At 36.5% G+C, this 26,767-nt stretch overlaps 3 protein-coding genes and 1 long non-coding RNA gene across 8 annotated transcripts in view; 1 reads left to right on the forward strand and 3 right to left on the reverse strand.

Annotated features, from left to right (window-relative positions):
• The window catches only part of LOC310724284 (uncharacterized protein), a 699,798-nt gene that overhangs the window by 418,197 nt on the left and 254,834 nt on the right, over positions 1-26,767 (forward strand). The window contains exon 8 of one of the 2 annotated variants that reach the window (XR_014533028.1): positions 9,949-10,023. The gene's annotated coding sequence lies outside the window, so the exon portion shown is untranslated. Of the gene's footprint in view, positions 1-7,376; positions 7,822-9,948; positions 10,024-26,767 lie in introns of those variants that run through there. The other variant, XR_014533029.1, reaches the window with a different exon arrangement.
• LOC310724681 (uncharacterized protein) overlaps positions 1-26,767 on the reverse strand; it is a 108,764-nt gene that overhangs the window by 73,675 nt on the left and 8,322 nt on the right. The window lies entirely within an intron of this gene.
• Positions 1-26,767, reverse strand: part of LOC310724379 (uncharacterized protein) — a 134,002-nt gene that overhangs the window by 7,335 nt on the left and 99,900 nt on the right. The gene's annotated exons all lie outside the window — the stretch shown is intronic.
• Positions 2,820-3,551, reverse strand: LOC310733000. Its single transcript, XR_014535607.1, has 3 exons — positions 3,463-3,551; positions 3,313-3,366; positions 2,820-3,220 (listed from the first exon to the last, which is right to left on the reverse strand). It is a non-coding gene; the product is annotated as an uncharacterized lncRNA (long non-coding RNA).

Below are 26,767 nucleotides of genomic sequence, written 5' to 3' on the forward strand. Positions count from 1 at the left end.
TAGGGAATTGTTCATTTAGTTATAATTTTTCCTATAAAACTTCATTATAATGAAAGTAATATCTAATAATGTGTTAGTAATAATAATAATAATAATAATAAATCTGATAATAATGTTAGCAACAGTGTAACAATAACTCAAAAAATATTTTGTTTTGTTTAATAAATAAACAAAAAAAAGAGTAGTTTTAATATGTAATATGTCATACAATAATATAAAATATAATGTTCTATCTGAATGTTTATTTTCCACAGAAATGCCAGTGCTGAAAAACAGCTTCTGGCACTTAAATAGTGTGTAAAGTTTTGATATTTCTGCCTTCAGTGTGTAAGAAAGTACAAGGTGATTATTACTGCATGATTCAGTTCTATTTAATGAGCATATAAATATCAATTATTTTACAGAAGTGAACACCAGACAAAATCTGGAAATCCGAGTCCTGAAGTACACAATCAGTAGCTTCGAGAAAAGCATCTGCTTAATTGAGGTACTTTCTTTTGATTACAGACGCAGACGTCATTGAACTGAAGTAAGAATTGTGACTAAATAAAACTATATATTATTTTAGTTTTTAAACCTCAACAGGAAAAACTCTTCAAACAGGGAAATGAGTTGAACAAAGGTAACACTGAAATCTCTCTGAGTTTCTGTAGATGTTGATGTAGAAGGTATTTGCTTTGACTGTAATAAATTGTTTGTCATTACAGAGAAAAAGTGCTCCTCCACGCAGACTGAGAACGAGCAGGAAGCTGACAAAGGTATTTAGATGTGACATGTTATAAACTATTTTCTAGAGGAGATACAGATTCATATAAACATGTGCCAAACCTATTTTTACATTTCCCCTAAAATGATCAGATGATCAGATTGAAAATTATATTCATTATGCATAAATAAAACACGCAGCTTTGTTTTATTGTTTATTTTATTGTGCAGTTTTATTTTATATTCATACAGACCCAAACCCCACAGCAAAGAGAACAGTTAACAACACAAAAAAGTACTTTATAAGTTATTGTGCTTTAATTGGTCTTTTTGACTGCACTATATATGGAATTAATGAAATACTTTTTTATATGTGTTATGTTTACATGAAAGAGTTGTGAAGAGAAGAATAAATAAAAATGTAGCTTCTATGAGAAAAGTCAATTAAAATTATATGAAGAGGCTTAAGAAATGTGAGATGTTTATAAACCAAAAATTTTGAAAATATATTCCCATAGATGTATGTTTTTTTTCCAAGTGTTGCTTTTTGGTTCTATCAATGAAGTAAATGTTTTACTTTTACCTTGAAGTAGTTCACACATGTGTAGAGAGGAGGCAGATGGATAATCCTCTTAACGACTTCTTTTGTGTGTGTGTGCATTATGAGAGCACATTATCAGGTAAATACTGTGTTGATAATAGCTATTAGTGTGAAGGCAGAGTGTGAATGCTGGCTACATGTATTGTTTGTTTTAGGATCATTATTAGAGCTATCAGGATGTAAAGTTCTGACTATATCAGTGTTAATGCTAAATTTCTAAAATTGTCAGGATATACTGTAACTGGCAAATAGTTTTTGTCCCCTTTATTTTTATGAGGTAATTTAATCTTATTGTATTTTTCTAGTGCTCAAATTAATTATTTATACATTGTCTAAAAGTTTGTCTATCGTGTTGTGATTGTAAAAACTATACAGTGGTTTGTTAAAGATTAAAATAGTTTGTAGAATACTTAAGTTTAATTATTAGTATGTATATTGTTTGAAACGTATATGTGATAGAAGATCACAATAATTGCTGTATTTGTTATTGTTATTTATAGTGCTTATTTTTTTTATTATTTTTGCATAAAATTGGGCAAAACATGATAAGGAAAGAAGTAGGGGAAAGTGTTGTTTCAATGTAGGGTCATGTATTGTGCTGTATGAGTTTGTGGTAATTATAGTTGCAGGTAACTATTAATGTTTGTTTTATTATTTAGAGCAATATATATTACTGTGTTAAAGAAATATATTAAATATAAGACAAAATGTTCATCATTGAACAGGTATATATTTCATTATGTGTGGGAATTTGACAAACATATTGAGAATATTAATAGGATATAAGAAAGTTACATTTAACATAAATGGTAACGATCTTTAAGCATTTGTGTAAACATTATAAAAAAAAAAGGGATAAATTGCTTCTTTTTACTTTCTGGATATGTGTAGCATAGATATCTATAAAATACATATAATATTTTATATTAATACAAAAGCAATGTTTTAGGAACCATTGGTGCTCAGGCCCTAATAATAAAGAAACGGAGCTATTACAATAGAGTCCTCGCATCATCGGTACTCCGGCCCTAATAATAAGGAAACGGAGCGATTACAATAGGGCCTTCTAAGGCCATGAGTTTTTTGAAACAAGTAAAAGTTTGGTGCAGATTGGACTTTGCATGTTTAAGTTAGTGGAAAAATAGCCTTTTCCTGTTTCCAGCAGGTGGCGCTCTAATAAAAATGGAATATTGTTCTTTTGATGTGTTCAGGCCTGGACTGTTATCAAACATGTGAAGTTTGGAATCGGAAAGAATTGTAGAGCATTCAGTAAATATGTAGGTGAAGTGCTTTAAAGAGGAAAAATAGAAGGTATGTTTTATGTTGAATACATTTTGAAAGTATATATAATGTATGTATGTATGGTAAATAGTAAATAGTGAAATGCAAGAATAAGTCAAAATGGTTGCAACCAAAGAGAATGGCATTTATTGTTGTAGAATAGAGACAACATGTAATGGTCATTAATGAAAACAACTCTAGATAGACTATTTTTCCATGTTTGTGAAAAGGTTTTGTTGTGTTCAGAAAGATGATGTTGTCTGTGTGAGTAGTCCAGTGGTGTAGCTTAGTGTTGTATTGTTTCACTGTAGTTTTTTTTTGCTGAGTCATCTGTAGGTCGTGGCAAGACAGCACTAATTGCAAAATACAGAATGTGAGGATTTGCTTGAGAGATTGAAGTTGTTAGTGCTTTCATTCGTTGGATGATCAGTGATGGGGGTGCTCCACTTGCAATGTCATTGGTTCAGATGTGGAGTAGTACCAACACACTGTTGTGTATTGTCTCAAAGTGGTATATGTGTTGTTTAGAAGATCTCTCAAGAGTCGTGCCTGGGTGTACCCAGCATTTTGCATCTGGTAGGTAGTCCTCAATACCTCGACACATGGCGTCTGTTAGTAAGCAGACTTGTAGTCCTGTAGGATAGAAGGGAAAATGTGTTAGAAAATGTCAAATGAAGCAAGATTTTATTGTATATTGTTGCGAGTGTAAATATTAATTTTTTTACCTTGGGGTACGTTGAAAGTTCTTTTGTTGATTGTTGATGTTATTAATGTCTGTTCTGTAGAGAGACAGAGAAGGTTAGTGAATATAAGATGAAGAGTGTGTGTAAAAATAGAGAGGCTGTATGAAATGTGCTATTGCTATGTTAAGTTACCTTGTTGTTCCATAGTTGCGTCTAGGATGCATCAGAAGAAGTTTGAGTGGTGAGAAAGGTTGCTCTGTATTTAAAGTGTCAGTAGTAAGGGGTGGAGTTAAGAAAAATGGGGGCAGTGTGGGCATTGTTTATCTGTGCATGTGTTTTTTTTTAGAACATAATGTTACTTTTGTGTATGCAATGTTGCAATGGTTATTAGAAGTAATTGCTAGTAGTAGCTGTAGTCATGGCCGCAGGAAGTGGGGGTGCTGGGGGTGCTGCAGCACCCTCTATTGGCGAGAGAGAGATTTTAAAAAAATGTAGGCCTATTAAAAATATTTTGCACAATTTATAAATTCCTTATTTATTCCTTATATATAAATTCCCCTTTGAGTCTGGTTCCTCTCAAGGTTTCTTCCTCATATCATCTAAGGGAGTTTTTCCTTGCCACTGTCGCCACGGCTGCTCATCAGGGACAAACGCACACCATTCACCTTCACTGTTGTTTTCTGTAAAGCTGCTTTGAGACAATGTCTGTTGTGAAAAGCGCTATACAAATAAACTTGACTTGACTTGACTTATGAATATTTTAGGAAATAATTTGGACACACGTAGGCTATTAAGTGTATTTTGGATTTTAATTTAATTATTTTAATTATATTCATTTTTCAAGTTTATTTGTAAAGCGAGTTTCACACGCGCGGGTGATTTTAGTTTGGCTTTCTCTGGCAGCGCGCAAACATAGCCTAAATGCCTTGCCCTTGTGGAAGATAAAATTAGCTCTTCGTACCTTTTACAACAACATGAAGATATCAGAAAAAGAGATCGGTGGTCTCTTTCCTGCTCGTGTTCCACATCCCTCTCAAAGCGCAGAGCGGTAGGCTATAACGCGTCTTTGTGTGGAAATATAAAACTTTTTTTTTTTTTTTTTAAATGGATTCAACTTTAATATATTATGTAAGTTACCAGTATTTACTGATATTTATTTCAATACTTTACAGGCTTTAGTGTGTTGTTTCTTTGGTTTTTTTTTAATTATTATTTCAAAACAACCCCCCAACCACCGCAACACCGCCGGTATTTGGTCCATTACCACCGCGGTGGTAAAAAAAAAAAGTGCCATCGTCACAGTTATTTTTTTAAATGTATTCTAAATAGGCCCATAGGCTCATAGGTTTTTTTGTCAAAAAAATAAATAAATAAAAATTCACAGCACCCCCTGTTCAAAATTACTTCCAGCGGCCCTGGCTGTAGTTTATAAGGAAATAACAAATAGTTACAATCGTTTTATGGATATTGTGAAAAGTAAATATGAAGTGGAGTTGTGTTGCATGGATGTTTGGGGAATATTTATATTGTGTTTTGCAAGAAGTATTTATGGTGGTTTGCAGTAGTAGGTCTGTATTTTTTAAACAGGTAAGGACATTTTGAATGTGAAGGGAATATGTGCATGAGGTAGATTTCAAGTGTAAAAAGTTGTTTGAGGTACAGTCATTTTGTCAATAAAGGTTCTTTTTTTCTCATTGTACAATAAGGGGATGTATGTTTTGGACATGTAATGTTGGTTGTAATAAACCGAGTTAACAACACAAAAAAAGTACTTTATAAGTTATTGTGCTTTTATTGGTCTTTTTGACTGCACTGTATATGGAATTAATTAAATACTGTTTTATATGTGTTATGTTTACATGAAAGAGTTGTGAAGAGAAGAGTAAATAAAAATGTAGCTTCTATGAGAAAAGTCAATTAAAATTATATAGGGAGGCTTAAGAAATGTGAGATGTTTATAAACCAAAAATAAAAAATATATTCCTATTGATGTTTTTTTTTTTTTAAGTGTTGCTTTTTGGTTCTATCAATGAAGTAAATGTTTGACTTTGACCTTGAAGTAGTTTACACATCTGTAGAGAGGAGGCAGATGGATAATCCTCTTAACGACTTCTTTAGTGTGTGTGTGCATTATGAGAGCACATTATCAGGTGATTACTGTGTTGATAATAGCTATTAGTGTGAAGGCAGTCTATATGAATAAAGTGTGAATGCTGGCTACATGTAATGTTTGTTTTAGGATCATTATTAGGGCCATCAGGTTCTGACTATATCAGTGTTAATGCTAAATTTCTAAAATTGTCAGGATATACTGTAATTGGCATATAGTTTTTGTCCCCTTTATTTTTATGAGGTAATTTAATCTTATTGTATTTTTCAAGGGCTCAAATAAATTATTTATACATTGTCTAAAAGTTTGTCTATTGTGTTGTAATTGTAAAAACTATGCAGTGGTTTGTTAAAGACTAAAATAGACCTAGAAGTTACAAAGGCTGCTCTGGATCTTGCAAGAGATGGTGTGTAAAGATTATTTTTGTTTATTTAAAAAACTAATAAAAATAATATAATATAAAAGAATAAGAAAATATATATATATATATATATATATATATATATATATATATATATATATATATATACTGTATATATATATATATATATATATATATATATATATATATATATATATATATATATATATATATATATATATATATATATATATATATACATACACTGGAAATCAAAATTAGAGAACAATTTATAAACAAATGAACAATTCTGAAATAATATCATCTTCACTGCTCAATAGTTGATTTTTTTGTCCTGTCTATACCATGCTACCAGAACACCTTTTCCACAAAATAACTAAGGCATTTAAAAAAAAAAATCTATATTTTGCAGAAAACACACTGATTAAAATTAGAGAACAACAATGACTGTAGCATGGAAAAAGATTACAACAATTTTCTAAAGGTTACAACAGTCAGCAATTAGTAGGAAGTGTACAGGCCTTTGCTCTGAATGACTTCAGCACATCTGCTTCCATCAACTTGTTGAAAAATACAAAACAATGAGAGTGATTGTAATTATGGTGTAAAACACAGTTGTGTTCTGTCTGATCATCTATCCTATTAGCACCCTGTCACAGGATTTCCACCTGATATCTTACATGACCTGCTGGAAGACATTTTTCCTGTGGAGTTGGGACATTGTTTAAAATATTTGATTCAGGTTTAATTTCCTTTCAGCACTCAGATAAGGTTGACCGTCCTCACCCAATTCCACAAAATATTGTCCATGGTGGAACAATTGGAGGGAATGGGCATAATAACCACACTCTTCTTAGACTGTTGCCTGTTCTTATTGGGTCCAAAATCCCATAAGGTGATACATTTTGGGAAGTACTAATGGATTTGGAAGATATAGTAGAACTTACTAGTTCTACTATAGTGTATAGTGTCTTATACTTTCACATATGAAACTATTCAGTACATGGATTGTAACATTTCAGATCAAAGGCAGCTACTTCAAATAGTCTTGTCCAGCTTACGATTATGACCAAAGCATCATTATATTAAGCATTATACCATCTCATAAAGTGCTTTGGTCCTTTGGTGCATCTCTGGACAATGTGATTTGAGGGGAAGCATAACGTGTTAAAAAAATTTTCATAATACTCATAACTACAAAAATGTAGTGATAAAAAACTGGTGTTCGTGGTGCCTTCACTGAGTTTAAAGAGATCAAAAACACATTACTCATTAAAGACAATATAAATTTTTTACTCAAAGACTATGGAACATTGTATGTTGAGCATTTAAGATCATATGACCTCATAGAATATACAAACAAAGGTCATACAGTGAAATTTGTGTTTTCAGCTAATTTTCAGCGTTTTATTCCAGTGTCAGAATGAAAAAGCAGAACCATAACAAACTCTGTCCTTTTTGGACCATTTGTAAACTCTAGTAATCACCTTCCTGGACACAAAGGTCAACATAGTGATGGGTAATGTGTATTTCACATTGATTTATACACATTGGTGTGTGTTGTGCTGATTTTCTTCATGAGTTTGCTTGTTTTCTCTCAGACCTCTTGATCAGTTTTGATAAAGTGCTGCTTGTAGGAGATTTTAATATTCATGTAGATGATGTAAACGATGCCCTAGGATTATCATTTGTCGATTTACTAAACTCTTTTGGAGTTAAACAAAACGTCACCAGACCAACCCACCGTTTTAACCACACACTAGACTTAATAATATCCTACGGAGCAGACGTCACTGATATAGATATTTTACCTCAGAGTGATGACATCACTGACCATTATCTCCTACTGTACACACTACCGGTAGAGCAGATTAACCGTGTTTCACCACGGTATCGACTTGGTAGGACTATTATTCCAACCACTAAGGACAGATTCATAAATAACCTGCCTGATTTATCTCAGTTTCACATTAAACCCATAACTGCTGATAATCTTGATGAGATGGCGAACAACATAGACCTTATCCTCACTAGCACTTTAGACACTGTTGCCCCCAACTGTTTAAAAAAGGTTCGAGAACAAGCACCTGCACCTTGGTATAATAGTCATACGCATGCCCTAAAGAGAACAGCACGTAATCTGGAGAGAAAATGGAGGAAAACTAAATTGGAGGTGTTTAGAATTGCGTATAAAGACAGTATGCTTAGCTACAGACAGGCGCTAAAAGCTGCTAGAGCTAAACACCTGAGCAAACTCATAGAAAATAACAAAAACAATCCCAGGTTCCTTTTCAGTACAGTCGCTAAATTAACAACAAATCAGGGATCTGAAAAATGTGTTCCATCACAGTTTAGTAGTGAAGACTTTATGAATTTCTTCACTGAAAAAATAGATAACATTAGAAAAACAATTGTGGCAGTTCAACCTCTGACAGCATCTCCCGACACAATCGTACTTACAACCCCACAACTACACTGTTTTACATGTATAGGACAGGAAGAGCTGTATGATGCTATTATGAAAGCTAAATCAACAACATGTCAGTTAGATCCAATTCCCACTAAACTACTGAAGGAAGTGTTATATACAGCTGGTGAGCCTCTTCTCAATATTATTAACTCCTCACTATCGTTAGGTCATGTCCTTAAATCCCTCAAGTTAGCAGTTATTAAGCCCCTCATTAAAAAACCTAATCTGGATCCAAACACGCTATCGAATTACAGACCAATTTCAAATCTCCCATTTATGTCTAAGATTTTAGAAAAGATTGTCGCTGCCCAGTTATATAACCACTTGCAGGAGAACAATATCTTTGAAGAGTTTCAGTCAGGTTTTAGGCCCCATCATAGCACAAAAACTGCTCTAGTTAAAATCACTAACGACCTGTTTTTAGCTTCAGACCAAGGCTACATCTCCCTATTAGTTTTACTAGATCTTAGTGCTGCGTTCGACACTATAGATCATGATCTTCTCCTCGATCGCTTACAGAATTACATCGGTATTCAGGGACAGGCATTAAGCTGGTTTAAATCCTACCTGTCCAATCGTTACCATTTCGTAGATTTAAATGGAGAGCTATCCAGGATAATGCTAGTAAATTATGGCGTGCCACAAGGGTCAGTTCTAGGACCCCTGCTTTTTACAATATACATGCTTCCATTAGGAAATATTATTAGAAGGCATGGAATTAGCTTTTATTGTTATGCTGATGATACCCAGCTATATATTTCATCCAAACCAGGCGATACAGCTCAATTAGCTCGCATAACTGAGTGTGTTGAAGAAATAAGAGATTGGATGACCCATAACTTTCTGCTATTAAATTCTGATAAAACGGAGATTTTGCTCATCGGCCCAAAAAATAGTACACAGAAGCTCCAGCATCTCAGCCTGCATTTAGACGGTTGTTCTGTAACTACTAGTTCAACGGTAAAAGACCTGGGAGTTATTTTAGACAGCAACTTATCTTTCAAAAATCACATCAATCAAGTTACAAAAACAGTCTTCTTTCACCTTAGAAATATTTCTAAGCTAAGAAATATGTTATCTATATCTGATGCAGAGAAGCTCGTCCATGCGTTTATGACCTCTAGAATAGACTACTGCAATGCATTACTAAGTGGATGTCCTGCATCATTAATAAACAAGCTTCAGTTAGTTCAGAATGCGGCAGCAAGAGTTCTTACTAGGTCAAGAAAATACGATCATATAACCCCAATCTTATCGTCCCTACATTGGCTTCCTATTAAGTTTCGAATAGACTACAAACTACTGCTACTCACTTATAAAGCACTAAATGGTTTGGCTCCCATGTATCTATCCAGTCTTTTAACACGCTACAATCCGTCACGCTCCCTGAGATCTCAAAACTCTGGACTTCTAGTAGTTCCTAAAATAGCAAAGTCCACTAAAGGTGGTAGAGCATTTTCACATTTAGCTCCTAAACTCTGGAATAGTCTTCCTGACAGTGTTCGGGGTTGAGATACACTCTCCCAGTTTAAGTGTAGATTAAAAACATATCTTTTTAGCAAAGCCTACACATAACACACATCACACACATCACATCACAACCTTGTGCTCCAGAATATATGATCACATGCACATTATCAACTTGTGCTGTTAATATCATGAACAGCAGCTACGCTAATTCCTCTCCACTGCTTCTCTTTCTCTCCCCATCCCGAGGCTTCCTGAGGTTTGGCCAGCTCCAGTCACGTCCCACCTCGTGAAGATTATGGACCTATGGATGATCATGGAGAAGTAGATGCCGAGTGTTTAAAGGCCCTGGCATGGAGAAGCTGATGCTGGATCTATGATGATCACAAATTGTTCTGTATTGTTGAAAGATTTATGACCAAACTCTTGATGTCACCCATATGAGGATGGGTTCCCCTTTGAGTCTGGTTCCTCTCAAGGTTTCTTCCTCATATCATCTAAGGGAGTTTTTCCTTGCCACTGTCGCCACGGCTTGCTCATCAGGGACAAACGCACACCATTCACCTTCACTGTTGTTTTCTGTAAAGCTGCTTTGAGACAATGTCTGTTGTGAAAAGCGCTATACAAATAAACTTGACTTGACTTGACTTGACTTGTTGTGAGGATTATTTGGTTTGTATATATTATTTCAATGTAAGAGTACATTCTTACATATGCAAAGTGTTTTAAAAATTTACATTAAGTTGACCTTAAAGGAATATTGTGATATGTTTAAGTTCTTTCTTGATCGAAGCTGACCGATTGCTGCTGTTTATATTTAAATTCCCCAGAATGCCAAACATTTTTTTAATTGCTGTGGCTTATTTATCAGCTTTGTGCAATACTTTAACATGAGAACTGGGTATGCATTAATGAAAATGATGAGTAATTGAGAACCTGTGTTCTAACAATAAGGGCAACATACATATATTGATATTTAAGGGTAGTGTAGGCATTTGGTGCATGTTGACTCTTGAAAATACTTTTTGTGTTTCATGTTACAGTTCTCTCCAATACAGTGCAATTAAAGTGGCTGATATACTGAAACTGAGGGTCATGGGATGACAACACTGAGAGGCTGATTTTGCCCTCTCGTCCTGAGAATGTACATGACCTCATTGTTGAAGTTAAAAAACTTGATTTTTACTTTCAGCTTCAGTTTGAAGAAACAGAGTTTGACAATGCACTATGCAATCTAATTAATATCGAGGACCTAGCCTCCCGAGCGACTTTTAGACTAGTTCAACTGGTTCTTCCAGTTTAGACGACACAATGCTACTGTCTGATAGATTAGTAGATTCACCAGAGCACCTTAGCCGTTAGCCAGAGGTCTTTGTTGTTTCCCCATTCTCATATGAGTTCGAGTACACTCTAAGAGAAGGCAACGCTGCATTTTTGACAGAGGGAAAACTTTAAAGCTGACAAGGGATCAAAAACACAACATACTGCATCCAGAGCCAACATCAAATGACCCAGAAGAGGAGAAATTCATTTCCTTCCCAATTATCCCTGTGGACAGACAAAATTTGGAAACCAAGAGGCTTGAGATGGTTGACCAGTTCAAGAAAGCTGTAGAATGAAAAGACATGACTCTCATCCATCAGCATATGCAACACACCTTTCTCTCAGGCATGAAGACATTTTGAATTTAGCTCCTTTAATTGCTGAACTAAAAGATAGATGTCCTGCACACTTTTGTGAAGCTCGGGTAAGTAAAAAAACTGTTACTAGAACCACATAGTGTCACTCGTCTTTGCAGCACTGCTTGAGCTGGAAAAGTCTTAGTTCATTATGGATTGTTGATTTGTATGTTCTTTTGTTCCCAATGCAACTTTACAGCTAATTTCACAGGATAACAAATCAAAATCTGCCATTTTCTTTCTATGTTGCTCTTGACAAATATACACCTCAGTTTCTGAAACTGTATAAAAAGAGGAAAATAGGATATTTTGGTGAGAAGATGGAAGACTTTTTGATGGCATATGAAGAACATGTAAATATATTTTAAGTGCATTGCATTACATTAAAGTAAATGTAAACACTCAACCCTGAGATCTTTGTGCAATGTATTTGTTTCTGCAAAAGGACAAAAAGGACATCAATGTATCCAGAACAGCAGCCCTGGCAGGCCTTTCACTTTACTTAAAGGAGGACTCCTCACAGATCTTCAACATTTGCAAGGTATTGTTATTGTTTTTTACATATCTGCAAGTACAATTACCTTATTAAATATTCCGAGGTAAACATTGCTATAAACAGCAGTAAAAACATTCAGACTACAATTGCACCCCATTATACAGAAAAACAAAGAGCAATAATACATCCCATAAATCTCTTATATTCATTTAAAATGTTAAAAATACTAAATTGCAGAATGCCAGTAATGACAATATGATTATAATAATACAATAATGATTCAGAAATTTATATCTAAAAATGATCTTTCTGATATTATTCTATTTAAAACCATGGATAGTATAATATAAAAAAAAATGTTTTACATACAGTAGAACCTCGGGTTACGAGAAACTTTGAATACGAGCAAATTGGAATATGAGAAAACATTTGTAATACATTTTGTATTGGGTTACGAGTGTTGCATCGGCCTGTGATTAAAGATTTTGAGCAAAATCTTTTTCATTTCCGATGTTAGGGGTAAAAATTTGTACAACAATTACCATTACAAAACCTTTAAAACTTTGTGTATATGTGTATTTATGGATTTGTGGAACGCATCAAGTGAATTTTCTTTATTTCTTATGGGAAATTTGTTTTAGGATACCAGCGTTTAAGGTTGCGAGCTCGCTCCCAGCACGAATTAAACTTGTAACCTGAGCTACTACTGTAATTTGTTTTTCCAAGTGGCAGATGTACATTTGCACACACACACTCACTGAGCATGTATTCTTATTTCAGGAAGAGTTGGAAGAGCAGTGGCTCTGGTGTCAGTGGTGAATAAAGACGTGGTGTTTTCTTTAACACTCGCCAATCATCTTTGAGGATCAGGTTGTAATGCCCCAAAGATTTTGGACTGATTCACTTGTAATTTATTTTGGGCTTATGAACGCTCTACATTTGAGCTACCCTGAGAAGTTAAGTGGCTTTTTTGAGTTCATCCAGGTTTTCTTCCTAAATCTTGATGATGGAAGGAAGCCACTCAAACCAAAGTTACAGGCTCTGAAAAATTAGCTGGAGCAAACTATTGAGAGGTGTGAGTTTTTTTGGTTCAACATTGTTCACTAACTACAGTTAGACTACCGTATTTTTCGGACTATAAGCCGCTACTTTTTTCCTTCGCTTTGAACCTCGCGGCTTAAACAAATGAAGTGGCTAAAATAAAAAAATTTTTTGGGTTTGCTTCAAGCCAAACTGAGCCCCATAACATTAGACCAATAAAATTGCCGAACGGGTTTAGGTGAACCAATTAAATTCTTTATATTAAATTGGGTGCGTTTTCACTGAATCGGGCCGCACCACATCATAAACATGATTGCCTTAAACACATTGAACAAGAGACCTCTTGTAGGCCCGATTTTTAGATACGGCCCTGGAAGAGGGGGATTGCTTATATGTAGATTAAACGCACCCAAATATAAGCCATACTCACAAAATTTTAGAAATGTTTTATTTTGAACATAAATAAGCCGCCGTCTACATTAAAACTAATGAACTTTACACAGGCTTTAATGAAAGACAGTGTCTGTTACACGGCTTGTGTGTAAACAGTAGCCTACCAAAAAAGTCATTGTTCACCGTCTTCCTCCTTCCTTTCACAATAATTTCTCTCCAGAGTTTATCTTTTAGCATCGTCGTGCGTTTAAAAATCACCATCGGTGAAGCTTTTCTCCCGATGCCGTGCACCTCAGAACACAAGTGAAGGTGTGTTTTTTCATGCCCGGTTGTTTTCAGCGTGACGAATGATTCGCATTTCCTGTAGACAGTCTGAGTGAGCGGCAGGTCAAACGTCAGAGGAACCTCATCCATATTTATGATGTGGTGTCGGTCGATTCAGTGGGAGCGCATCTGATTTAATATAAATAATTTAATTGGTTCACCTGAACCCATTTGGCAATTTCATTGGTCTGGTGTTATGGGGCTCAGTTTTTTGGCTTAAAGCTTATGAAACCGGGAAAAACCCAGGAAAAATCCATAAATTAGCCGCTTTATTGTTTAACCTTAATGTTGGTCCCCTACTGATTATTCTCCTACTTCCCCATTCTCTCACCTGATCATTATTATTATCCTCCCATATTTTCCCCTGAGTCTGATCCTGATTGCGCACCCATGTCTTCTGCAGCAGCAATGGCCCACAAACTCTTCTTTCCCAATAAACATGCTTAAGTCTGCCTTGTACGTTGTGTTTGTTTCTCCTACACACTCATAACATTAGTCAGACCCTATTCCACTCTATTTATTAGTAACTGATTATTATTCTTTTAATTATACTTGGAGTAAATAGGTTACATGAGTTTGATTAAATATACTATACTAATTATTAGGTCACACGCTAGATAAGGAGGATTAGATCCATCACTCGCTTATTAATTAGTCTCACACTCTATGCTTACTTCTATTTTAACCCATTAACAAACATACGTCACATAACACAAAAATAATTGTATTTATTTATATATTTATAAAGAAACATAGACAAAAAATCAAAGTAAGACAAAAATCGAAGCAAAAAAATCAAGCAAAATCGAAAAAAAAACAAAACAAAAAAAGAAATTGACCAAAATCGACATCATCACCCACCCTCAAAGCATCAACAGATAAGCCAAATCACAACATGATGAACTGGAAGAGGGGGAAAAACCGTGACCGCAACCAAATTTTATGTAAAATTCCCACTCTGCCCGCTACTAGCGCGACAGTGGACTCATCACCAAGGTCATCCTCAGTCGTGATTGTACAAGTAACTAACAAATGTGAAAACATAAGAAAATAAAAGTTGATGCAGTCCAGTGCAAATTGGCTTATCTATGGAATGGGTGATAGTCGTCTGATCCAGTGCGGCAGGGGAGCAGATATAGAACGGGGACACTACAGTGCAGACCACACCCCACTGTGATACCTGTAACCACCACCAAGACGTCTCGATGAGAATACCTTAGAGTCTGTTCTGACTGTGTAAAATTTGCGACAAAGGATAGGACGACAATTCCAATCACGATGTTTCGCTGGTTCAGTTGTCCATAGAACATAGCCACAGAAGGTGATGGTGTAGTACGTTACAAAGGTGCTTTGCATGACGAAGTCCGTGAAGAGAAAACTGTGAGTTCTCGGAGCACCCAGTGAGCTGGCAGTAACTCCAAACGATTGTGCAAGGGTAATAGCCCTACGCGCATGAAAGATACGGGTGATCAGCTGAAGTCCTGCAGGAAGATCATAGACAGAGTTCTGGATGGAATCTATCCACATTCCCTCTGGGGAGAACATGTCAGCGTGGAGCAAAATGTCGATCACCGGTCTGAACGGGTCCGCATCAGTTTTCCAAACGAATTCGTCCTTTTCTGCAGGAAACCTGAACCACTCACGGGGTCCATTACGGCACCATTCACCTAAAGGACAGGTGGGCTGCTGCGCAAACCACAGGCAATGCTTTAGAAAAATAGACACAAGGGCATAACAAGCATTGCAGGGACCTCTAAAGGTGTCAAAGTCGAAGCGATACCCCTCAGCACATGCTTTGATGTAGGCACACGTGCGTTGATGCAGACGCATAACTTTTAGAAGCCTCCTATGTTCACCAGCTGCCATGTTCCTGCACACAGCATGAAATACACACAACAACAACATGATTTATATACAATATTATCAAAGAATCAGAATTGAAGCGTAGAAAGAGTTTAGTGCTTCCCTTAGTTATAAGGAAACGTTTGTTACAGTCATTTTTTTCTCGTTGACTAGGGCCATAATCCCTCCATCCAAATCCACATAGATGTTTTGATCCATATCTGTGGAGATGTTTTCTGTAGAAGACTCTTCACCTGTAATTTTATACACTGGGAGCTGTACGTATTGTCTAAACAATGACAAGGAATTTCACAACAGATAAAACATGCCACGGCTGCAAGGATTATTAAAATTGTAGTCCCAGTCTGACCCTATTCTACTCTATTTATTAGTATATTATGTTAATTATACTTGGAGTAAACAGGTTACATGAGTTTGATTAAAATATGGGCTAAATAGGTTAAATTAAGCTACTTCATTGTATCTAATAGATTCTATACTAATTATTAGGTCAATTTGATGGATTAATATAAAAAGCTAAACTATAAAAGCTAAACTTAGCTAGCCGGCTAGTTACCCATGCTAATGTCGCAAAATAATGACTTTGTACTTTTCGAGTCTTCTACTAAATAATCTACAATATTCTGCCATAATTATTTAGACGACTTACCAGGTACCTGTATGAAGAAATGTTCAATAGAAGAGGATTTTTAATGTTTTTTTAGTTGCTGCTAATCGCTGCTGCTTTTTGCTGCTGTTTGTTTGTTTGGTGGTTATCAATTTTAGTGTCTCTTTACTTACAATTGCTAAATTCACAAATGAGAAACAAAAGCACGCTCTGATTTATATATACGTGTCACACTGTGACATCACACCTAGATGCCCCGCCCTCTGCCTGTGACATCATCATGTCACTCACTTTCTTTCTCTTTCTCTATTTCTCTCTATCTCTCACACACACACACACACACACACACACACACACACACACACACTGTGCAATTGAGTTTGACACCCTGATATAGATAAATATCATTAATTATTATTAATAACATAATTAAAGGTAAACTGAGCACATTTTTCAATCTCAAAAGTGTGTATCAAACTGGTAGCCCTTCACATTAGTCGGTACCCAAGAAGTAGCTTTTGGTGTCAAAAAGGTTGGTGACCCCTGATTTATAATCTTGTTAATTTTGTCCCTACATGAACATATACATTTTTATATTTAGTCATTGTGAATTCACCCTTTTACATCGTATCTCTGTTGGTTACTTTTATTCAGCTCCATCTCACAGACGTTCTGGGACAGCTTTTAGGAGCGTTCTCTGCCGACAGTATCGTCAATTTCAGCTCTTCTCCCTCACCACTGAGATTGCTCTATTTATTAAACATCTCTCTACTCCAGCTGTTCCAGAGAACCCCTGTCTGCCTCCTCGCATCGTGAAGAATACTTTTACACGTGATATGGGCACACAGACCTCGTCTGACCTACCTGCTGTTCATCATCAGGTGACACAGACCGACAATGAAGACTATGACGACTCCCGCATTCCTGCATCAACTCTACCATCTCCTCCTTATCCTTCATGTTGGTCCCCTACTGATTATTCTCCTACTTCCCCCGTTCTCTCACCTGATCATTATTATATCCTCCCATATCTTCCCCTGAGTCTGATCCTGATTGCTCACCCATGTCTTCTGCAGCAGCAATGGCCCACAAACTGTTCTTTCCCAATAAACATGCCTAAGTCTGCCTTGTTTTTGTTTCTCCTACACACTCATAACATTAGTCAGACCCTATTCTCCTCTATTTATTATTAACTGATTATTATTATTTGAATTAAGGAACAATAGTCACTCCAGAAAACAGATATATGTCATGGCCGGTAAAAAGTGGTGACCACGTACACCAGGCAAAGTGTGTCGGCCGTAAGGAAAAGATAGGAAAATATAATGTAAAATAAAAATAGTAAAATAAGCAAACAGCATGCAGGCAACATGCCTTAACAATACTCAAACAGCATATGCACATATTTTCAAAACACAAGTAGAAACGTAAGTGAAAAAAATCATATAAAAATATATAAAAATATAAAAATGAGAAGAGTAATAGGTTAATAGGCACAACACATCGTCAGATAATAAAGAACGTAGGAGAATAGTTGCACGAATTTTTTACAAAGTTTTATACAAAGTCTACACAAAACAAAACAAAGAATGAGTTGCAGACATAGGAAAAAAAAAAAAACAGACAAGATTTTAAGAAAAGGTGTGAATATTGCGGTGGATGATCTGTTGCATTGTTGTGTACAAAGTGCACGATCAGGGGATGTTTTTAAGACAAGGTCACTATCAAGAGATATGTTTTGTACATGTAAATTAGAATCGTATGGAGGTGAACAAAGCCTCCTGGATATGGGTGGAATTTTACTAAGAATAGGTAGAAACTTACCAGAAAACACGTGAGCAAAAGGTGGGATATGCAAAGCCCCATAAAATCAATGATGTACGTAAATTGTGAGGGAGGAGATATTAGACACAATATGTACATTTTACTAGGTGTGAGATATAAAAAATAAGAATTGTTTATATCAAATTCGCACTCGCATGTGAAAGCTGACGGGTGCCATTGGTGTCAGGATGATTCTCTCCCGAGAGCTCCATGAGACGGGTCTGAAGTGACTGCAATAAAACTGATTTTCTCCTTTTCATTCGTGACTGGAAGATGTCTTCATTTGGTTTGTTTATGTATTATTTGAAGTTTTTGAAACTTATTGGTAAATGATTAGTGAACAGCTAAAACTAATTTGAGTATTGAGCCACAATTGTTATGTCTATTCGGACATGGGGTCTGAGTTACGAGACCCTGACCACTGTACTGTAACCCAGTTGCAGGATGTTACTGATCTTCTTATTGCCTCGGCATCATGGTGGAGTCTCCTGTCATCAGAGAGTCTTTACCATGAGGTGCCATGTAGAACATCCAGTGGTCAGTATGAGAGAATTGATTAACAGAATATAAGATTTTTTTCTCCAAAGTTTAAATAACATTGGATTTTTTTTCCATTTGTTGAATTTTAACTTCATTCATTTTTTCATTCATGTATTTTTGCTCTTGTTGTGAAGTGAAGTTTGTGTCATTGCTGCTACACTGTGCATCTAAACGATCACGACGAAAATCTCACAATAAACTTTCGGGTTTTATCACATTTTCTACTTTCATTCATCTGATTGTCTCCCCAGTGTCCAACTGCTCCATGGCTTTGTGTATCAGTCACCTCACAACTATAGCAAAGAGTTTTCATTATTGACCGAGTAAATTCCAAGTGATTCAGTGCTTATGCTCAGAGACTGGACTGACTAAAATAAGGCTGCAATACTGCACTGTATTTAACTGTCCAAACCAGATTTATTCTAGTTTTACACATATTAATAGTCACTACTTTACCTTCATAAAACTGACATGCGCTTGTAAGTGCCACTAACTCTGCAGCTTGTGTATAGTAATGATTTAGCTTCAACTATTTCATCAGGTAATCTTACAACCTCATATCCACATAAATACACACCATCAGAAGGTTTTGAACATGAACCATCTACATATAGGCAATCCCCCTCTTCCAGGGCCGTGTCTAAAAGATCGGGCCTTCAAGAGGTCTCTTGTTTAATGTGTTTAAGGCAATCATGTGCCTTGTCAAAACCATCTACCGTATTTTCCAGACTATAAGCTGCTTCTTTTTTCCCATGCTTTGAACCCCACGGATTCAACAATGAAGCGGTTAATTTATGGATTTTTCCTGGGTTTTTCCCTTTAAGCCAAAAACCTGAGCCCCATAACATTAGACCAATGAAATTGCAGAATGGGTTAGGGTGAACCAATGAAATTCTTTATATCAAATCGTGTGCGCTCCCACTGAATCGGGACGCACCACATCATAAATATGGATGAGGTTCCTCTGACGTTTGACCTGCCTCTCAATCGGACTGTCAACAGAAAATGCGAATCATTTGTCTCCCCCGCATGGACTCAGTTCAGAAAAACTGACCAAGAAGGTACACACTTTTTAGAAGTGGGATTCAAACCCACACCTCCAGAGGAGACTGCGACCTGAACGCAGCACCTTAGACCGCCTTAGACCCTTGTACTGATCACATGCATAAATTGGAAGTAATAGGATTTTAAAATTGGTTTTACTTTTCTCCACTCTGAAGTGATACTCGTTCTTATCTGTGATCTCAATCTATGTCCACCTCTCTGCTAATCACATGCAAGCACTACATTCTTACCCTTATTCCCAATGAAAGAAGGCTCATATAAAATTATATGGCATTTATTAATGAAGGAACTCATGTTCTTCCAGTATCAACATCAACTCAACAAGTCTCCCCCGCATGGGCTCAGTTCAGAAAAACTGACCAAAAAGGTACACACTTGTCAGAAGGGATTCGAACCCACACCTCTAGAAGAGACTGCGACCTGAATGCAATGGCTTAGACCACTCGACCATCTTGACAGGCTGAGCTTAATGTTTCTTACCTTGGTGACCATGTCTGGGCCATATGGTGAACATGCAAATGTAGCAGATGTATTTTGTTTGTGGTTTAAATGTTGTTATCTGTCATTAATAATGTTATTGTTATGAGTGTGTAACTGTATTTATAGTACAGTAGCACATACAGTACCCTATTAAGTAGTGCTGTGGGTTAGTGTTAGTGTTACTAGTATGTAAATGCAGTTATTTCTTAGCTATAAAAACAAAACATTTTAAATGTCCCAGAAATGTCTAAAAAGTCACACAAGGCTTTAGAGGACGATGAGTGGACGTCTCGTCTGTGGCAGTAGAGGATGATGAGTGGGCGGTTTGCCAGCACTGGGGTTCTGCTCTGAAGCTGCTTCCCATCAGAAGAAATGATTCGATCTGTTTCATAAGGTTTGTGCAGACAAAAATGTATAAGAGAACATGATTAAACACAGTTACCATAACCTAAATTACAATAGATTTGTATTTTTTTTAATTGCATTTTAATTTTGCCTTTATGAGACCATTCATTACATTTTTTATATTATAGTGTTATATTTATAGATCTTCATATCACTTAACTTCTGCCCTCAGACTCTCACTAGTGTACAGAGATGATTGTGGATTAAACATATTAATGTGTGAATGTTAGATTTTCAATGTTTCTTCTTATTTAGATCTGTATAAAATACTAAGACTAAAAGGTAAATGAAACCTGTTTTCCACACTCTTTATTGTTCTTTTACCAGGTCGTAAGTGTTCCACCTGCTGCAAGTGTTCCACCTGCTTTACTCCACTCCTACTGCTGTAGCGCCCTCTACCTCCACCCCCACCATTATACAGCCTGCACTTACATTATCACTGCTCATTCTTTATTTTTATATTTTATAGTCATATTGTCTTTTATTGGATAGAAGAATTTGTGTTTTCTTCAAAAGGGAAATCAGATCTTTACATTTTAAGCACACAGTTTACAAAGTCATAGTTTGCTGGATCCTTCAGCAACAATTCAGCAGCCAAACCTAATGTAAATGTACCAATGCAGATTCATGTCATTGAAAAAGTCCTTCATATGTCATTATCATCATCATTATTATTCTTAAGTTAATAATATACAATATGTGTCTTTACAGCCTGGTAGTCAAAGTCCATCTCCTTGAGCCAGTGATTCATCTGCATCCAGTCCTTCATCTGCATCCAGTCCTTCATCTGCATCCAGTCCTTCATCTGCATTTAATCCTTCATCTGCATCCGGTCCTTCATCTGCATCCGGTCCTTCATCTGCATCCGGTCCTTCATCTGGATCCAGTCCTTCATCTGCATCCAGTCCTTTCATCTGCATCCAGTCCTTCATCTGCATCCAGTCCTTCATCTGCAGCCACACCTGCTGTTTATTCCAGTTCTGCTTCTCTAATTATTTATTTCCGGTATTTTAAGCCACTCAGAGACTTGATATCATTTTATTGTTTATAAATATTTTTGCTAATATTATATAGTTGTGTTATGATTTTACTTTTGTGGATTTACTACTATTTGTATCTATTGTTTTGTATTTGTATTTGTAGCTTTGTGTGTTTGCATCAATTATACTTTATCGTTTGACATTTTTGTAGCATTTTCAGTCATTAAAAATAAAATGTTTTATTGAACATAGAACATGACTCATGAATTATTCTGTGAACCTGCTGAACCCATTATCATCTTCATTATTATTATTCTAATTATTTATATATATATATATATATATATATATATATATATATATATATATATATATATATATATAAACTTTATATGTTTATGATGTAAACAAATATAAACTCAATCTGAACAGAGTTCGGGCCATCCTGATTATGTTCCTCATCAAAAAACACTAAGAACATGAATGTGATCTTCAGTCAATTTAGTGATCATCAGCACAGACCTCATAGTCCTCACCAGAGTCTGGATTCTTCTGAAAACACACACAAAAGCCCTACATCACCTCTAATCCTTTTCATCTAGTAGCAGCTCTACATTTAGCTGCAACTGCACTAATAATACATTACAAATTATAGAAATGTACTATGATTTAAGTGAATCAATGCTTCAGTTCAGTGAGATTACAAGTTGGGTTTAAAGCTGTAGATTTTATAGGAGGGTGGATTTTATTTCTACATACTGTTCTTTCCTTTAAAAAAGGATTAAGGGGATGATTTAGGAAAAGGTAGAGGTTTATTCATGATTACTCTAATAACATCACTTGGGAAGGGCAGATTTGATTCTACCCCGCTGACATCTACTCGGGGGTCTGCCCTGGAGAATTAGTGAAATAAAACGGTACGTGGCAGTGAGCTCCACATCCCTGTAGTGTTGGTGGATGGAGCTCACGTGACTCTAAAGCAGATGAAGCATCAGTGGAATTCATTATGGAGATGCTGAACCAGCTGGACGTAGACACTTTTTATATATTTATAGTGTTTTAAATGCCTTTATTATACAGTTACAGCAGTAGGAACTGTTATGAGAGCTGGTGCACAAATAGAGGAAACAATCACACATGCAGAATAAAATTAGAAAGAAGAATTACAAACTATTTGTATAAAATCTCTATGAAATAAATGAAAATCATCAGGCTATAATACTGCACTGTATGTCACTGGCTAAAAAAGAGCTATTGTAGTTTTAAAAATATTGATACATTAAAAGCTTTGATATTTATAAATAAGTATGAATGAAGGTTTAAAAGTGTGATGTTAATTTGTTGCTGGTTTCAGGAAAATATTTATTAAAATGTTCTTCTTTCATGCATGTGTATCACAATCACTTGACAAGTTCCTCTTAAAGTTCTTATAAAATGTATAATAATCACGATTCAAAACACTCGAAAACATTTACATTGTGGATTGTCTTTATTTATGATCCTAAATAATATATTAATAAAAAAAGAAGTATATAAACATAAATATAATAACGTGCAATATTAATATCATATTTTTTTATTATTATTATTATTATTATTATTATTATTATTATTATTATTATTATTATAAATATATCTTCTTGTTCTTCCTCTTTTTCTTTGTGCCAAAGGGCATCTTTGCAGAGGAGTTTTAGTCTACACATCATTTGTGTGTGTGTGTGTGTGTGTGTGTGTGTGTGTGTGTGTGTGTGTGTGTGTGTGTGTGGATACTCACCGACTTGACTCCTGCTTTTCTTGTTTTTAGGATCATGTTCATTTCATCCACCTGCACACAAACACACACATATACACTTCTATCACACGTGTGTCACGTGCATATAAAGAGTGAATAGAGGAGTGATGTGTGTGATTATGAATAGATGTAAATGAGGAATTGGTGGGTGGGGTTTTGTTACCACATGACCAAAACTTAATCATCATATTAATATAATATTATTTAACATAATAATACACTCGTTACTACAACCACTTATTACAAATCATTCCTACATATAATTTTACTGTGTGTGTGTGTGTGTGTTTGCACACTTTTGCTTGCAGAAGATCAGGATCAATTCAATTCAATTCAATTCATTTTTATTTGTATAGCGCTTTTAACAATGAACATTGTCTCAAGTTTGAAGTTTGTCCCTGATGAGCAAGCCGGTGGCGACTGGCGACTGTGGCAAGGAAAAACTCCCCGAGATGGCATAAGGAAGAAACCTTGAGAGGAACCAGACTCAAGAGGGAACCCATCCTGATCTGGGTTACACCGAATGTCCATTTGTGGCGGGTATACAATGTTGCGGGGTGCAGTGATGATGATCAAAAGCGAAGTGTATTTCTGAGTCAGTGTAGGAGACTGTTGACATCAACTACAGTCCAATCCAGGCAGGCCTGGATGAAGTGGGAAGATCCACGGGGGGGAGAGGGGCAGGAACAGTGGTCACTGGAGCCTCAGCATGTTTAACTCGACCGAGAGAGAGAGAGAGAGAGAGAGAGAGAGAGAGAGAGAGAGAGAGAGAGAGAGAGAAGAGAGAGAGAGAGAGAGAGAGAGAAGAGGGTGACAGGAAGAGAAGGATATGGATTATTAAGTGTACCTATTGTTGCATGAGAGTTAAAGTCACTGTGCAGTTTGGACTCCGGCAAGATTCGCTATGGCAGCATAACTAAAAGGGAGAACCAGAAGGCAACACAGACATTAGGGGTTCTCTGGGATAAGAGACGGCCCACCACGACACCATCAACAAACCTGAGTGAACACGTGAATGTGAGGGGACGACAGCGTACAAATATCCCAGTTCACCAAACACTCTATATCAATGTTCCCTCCAGATCTGAGCCTTTACCTGAGAAAAAATCTACTGATTAAAGGCTTGACTGAATAAATATGTTTTCAACCTCGACTTGAACACTGAGACTGTGTCTGAGTCCCGAACACTGGTTGGAAGGCTGTTCCATAACTGCGGGGCTTTATAAGAGAAAGATCTGCCCCCTGCTGTAATCTTCATTATTGGAGGAACCAACAGATAGCCAGCACCTTTTGATCTAAGTAGGCGTGGAGGATCATACTGGTACAGAAGTTCACTCAGATACGGTGGTGCGAGACCATTAAGTGCTTTATATGTCAGTAGTAGAATTTTATAATCAATGCGAGATTTGATTGGGAGCCAGTGTAGACTGATTAATACAGGGGTGATGTGGTCATATTTCCTAGATCTAGTGAGGACTCTTGCTGCTGCATTCTGAACTAACTGAAGCTTATTTATGCACCTACTCGCACACCCAGACAGTAAAGCGTTACAGTAGTCTAATCTAGAAGTAACAAAAGCATGAACTAGTTTTTCTGCATCCTGTAACGACATCATATTTCGAATTTTAGCAATATTTCTAAGGTGAAAGAAGGCGATCCTGGTAATATTATTTACGTGAGCCTCAAAGGAAAGACTCGAGTCAATAATCACACCAAGGTCTTTGACAGCCGTACACGCTGAAACAGAAACACCATCCAAAAACGTGCTGCTGTAGCTGACGTGAAAGTATGCTTAACACGATAACGTGGTGAAGTAGTAATGCAATGACTGAGGCAAATTTTAAAAGAGATGAGATAATGGTCTGAAATAGCTTCAGACTGTGGAATTATGACTACGTTTTTTATTTTTAATCCAAATGTTAACAACAAATCGAGAGTGTGTCCACCACTATGAGTGGGTCCTATAACATTCTGATTAATTCCAACTGAATCTAGAATGGACACAACAGCTGCTCTTAAGGAGTCTTCCTGATTATCAAAATGAATGTTAAAATCACCAACAATTAATGCTTTGTCTAGAGAAGTAACTAAATTTGTGATGAAATCTGCAAATTCTATGAGAAAATCAGAGTAGGGCCCTGGGGGTCTATAAATAATAATTAGTGGAATTGTCTGACTGGACCTGCTTTCAGACACTGAATATTTTATGCTGGTGTAAAGAACTTCAAATGTTTTACATTTGTGTTTAGTCTTTTGTGTGACGCTTAGATTATTATTATAAATAGCTGCGACTCCGCCTCCTCTGCCATTTAGACGGGGTTGGTGTATGTAACTATACCCAGGAGGACTCGCTTCATTTAATGCTAAATATTCATTTGGTTTAATCCATGTTTCTGTCAAACACATTATTTTAAACTCCTGGTCGGTAATAATTTCGTTTACATTAAGCGCTTTAGATGTGAGAGATCTAATATTCAGCAATCCTATCTTTAGATCAGAGGTGCTGGCTGTGCGTTCAGTCCTATTTAATTTTATGTTAATCAGGTTACTAAAACAGACTTTCTGAAAATTCCTATATTTTGGTTTCGCTCGGGGGACAGACACAGTCTCAATTTGGTGGATCCTGAGTGACGACTCTGTGCAGCTAGCAGACGGTTGGTTTAGCCTGTCTGTCTGCTCCCTGGCCTTGGCTCTAGACAGTCACTTGTTAACTAGTGCTGTTCTGAGACTATGACCTATACTACAAGAAATGAGAGCAGCACCTTCCAGAGTGGGATGGACACCGTCCCGCCCTAACAGGCCAGCCTTGCCCTTAAAAATGCTCCAATTATTAATGAAGCCCACATTATTTTTGGAGCACCACTCGGACATCCAGCAGTTCAGCGACCATAACCTGCTGTAGGCTACATCGCCACGTCGTATTGGGAGGGGGCCAGAGCATATTACAGCATCAGAAATCATGTTCATGATTTCAAAGTTGTTTTTACTCCCAATCAGCATCCATGAAATTTTATTCGCTTCAGCCGGGTGGATTTTCTCTACCAGAGGCAACAGGTGATCATCTGCGCAGAGAGAGAGAGAGAGAGAGAGAGAGAGAGAGAGAGAGAGAGAGAGAGAGAGAGAGAGTTACTGAAACTGCTTTTGTGTGTGTGTGTGTGTGTGTGTGTGTGTGTGTGTGTGTGTGTGTGTGTGTGTGTATGTGAGTGTAACACTTACGTGCCATCTGGATCTGCATTTCAAAATCGGTAGACTCCAACATGTAAATGGTTAAGCGCTTCTGAGGTGCTGCAGCCATGGATACATCCTGCACATCTGGAACATGAGATGAAGCTAGACTCTGTTTTACAGCTGGAACATGAGGTGGAGTTGGACTCTGTTCTACAGCTGGAACATAAGGTGGAGCTGGACTCTGTTCTACAGCTGGAACATAAGGTGGAGCTGGACTTTGTTCTACAGCTGGAACATAAGGTGGCGCTGGACTCTGTTCTACAGCTGGAACATGAGGTGAAGTTGGACTCTGTTCTACAGCTGGAACATAAGGTGAAGCTGGACTCTGTTCTACAGCTGGAACATGAGATG

The sequence above is a fragment of the Silurus aristotelis genome (genome assembly GCF_946808225.1).
Source record: "Silurus aristotelis genome assembly, chromosome: 1".
In the NCBI taxonomy this organism is placed as follows: Eukaryota; Metazoa; Chordata; class Actinopteri; order Siluriformes; family Siluridae; genus Silurus; species Silurus aristotelis.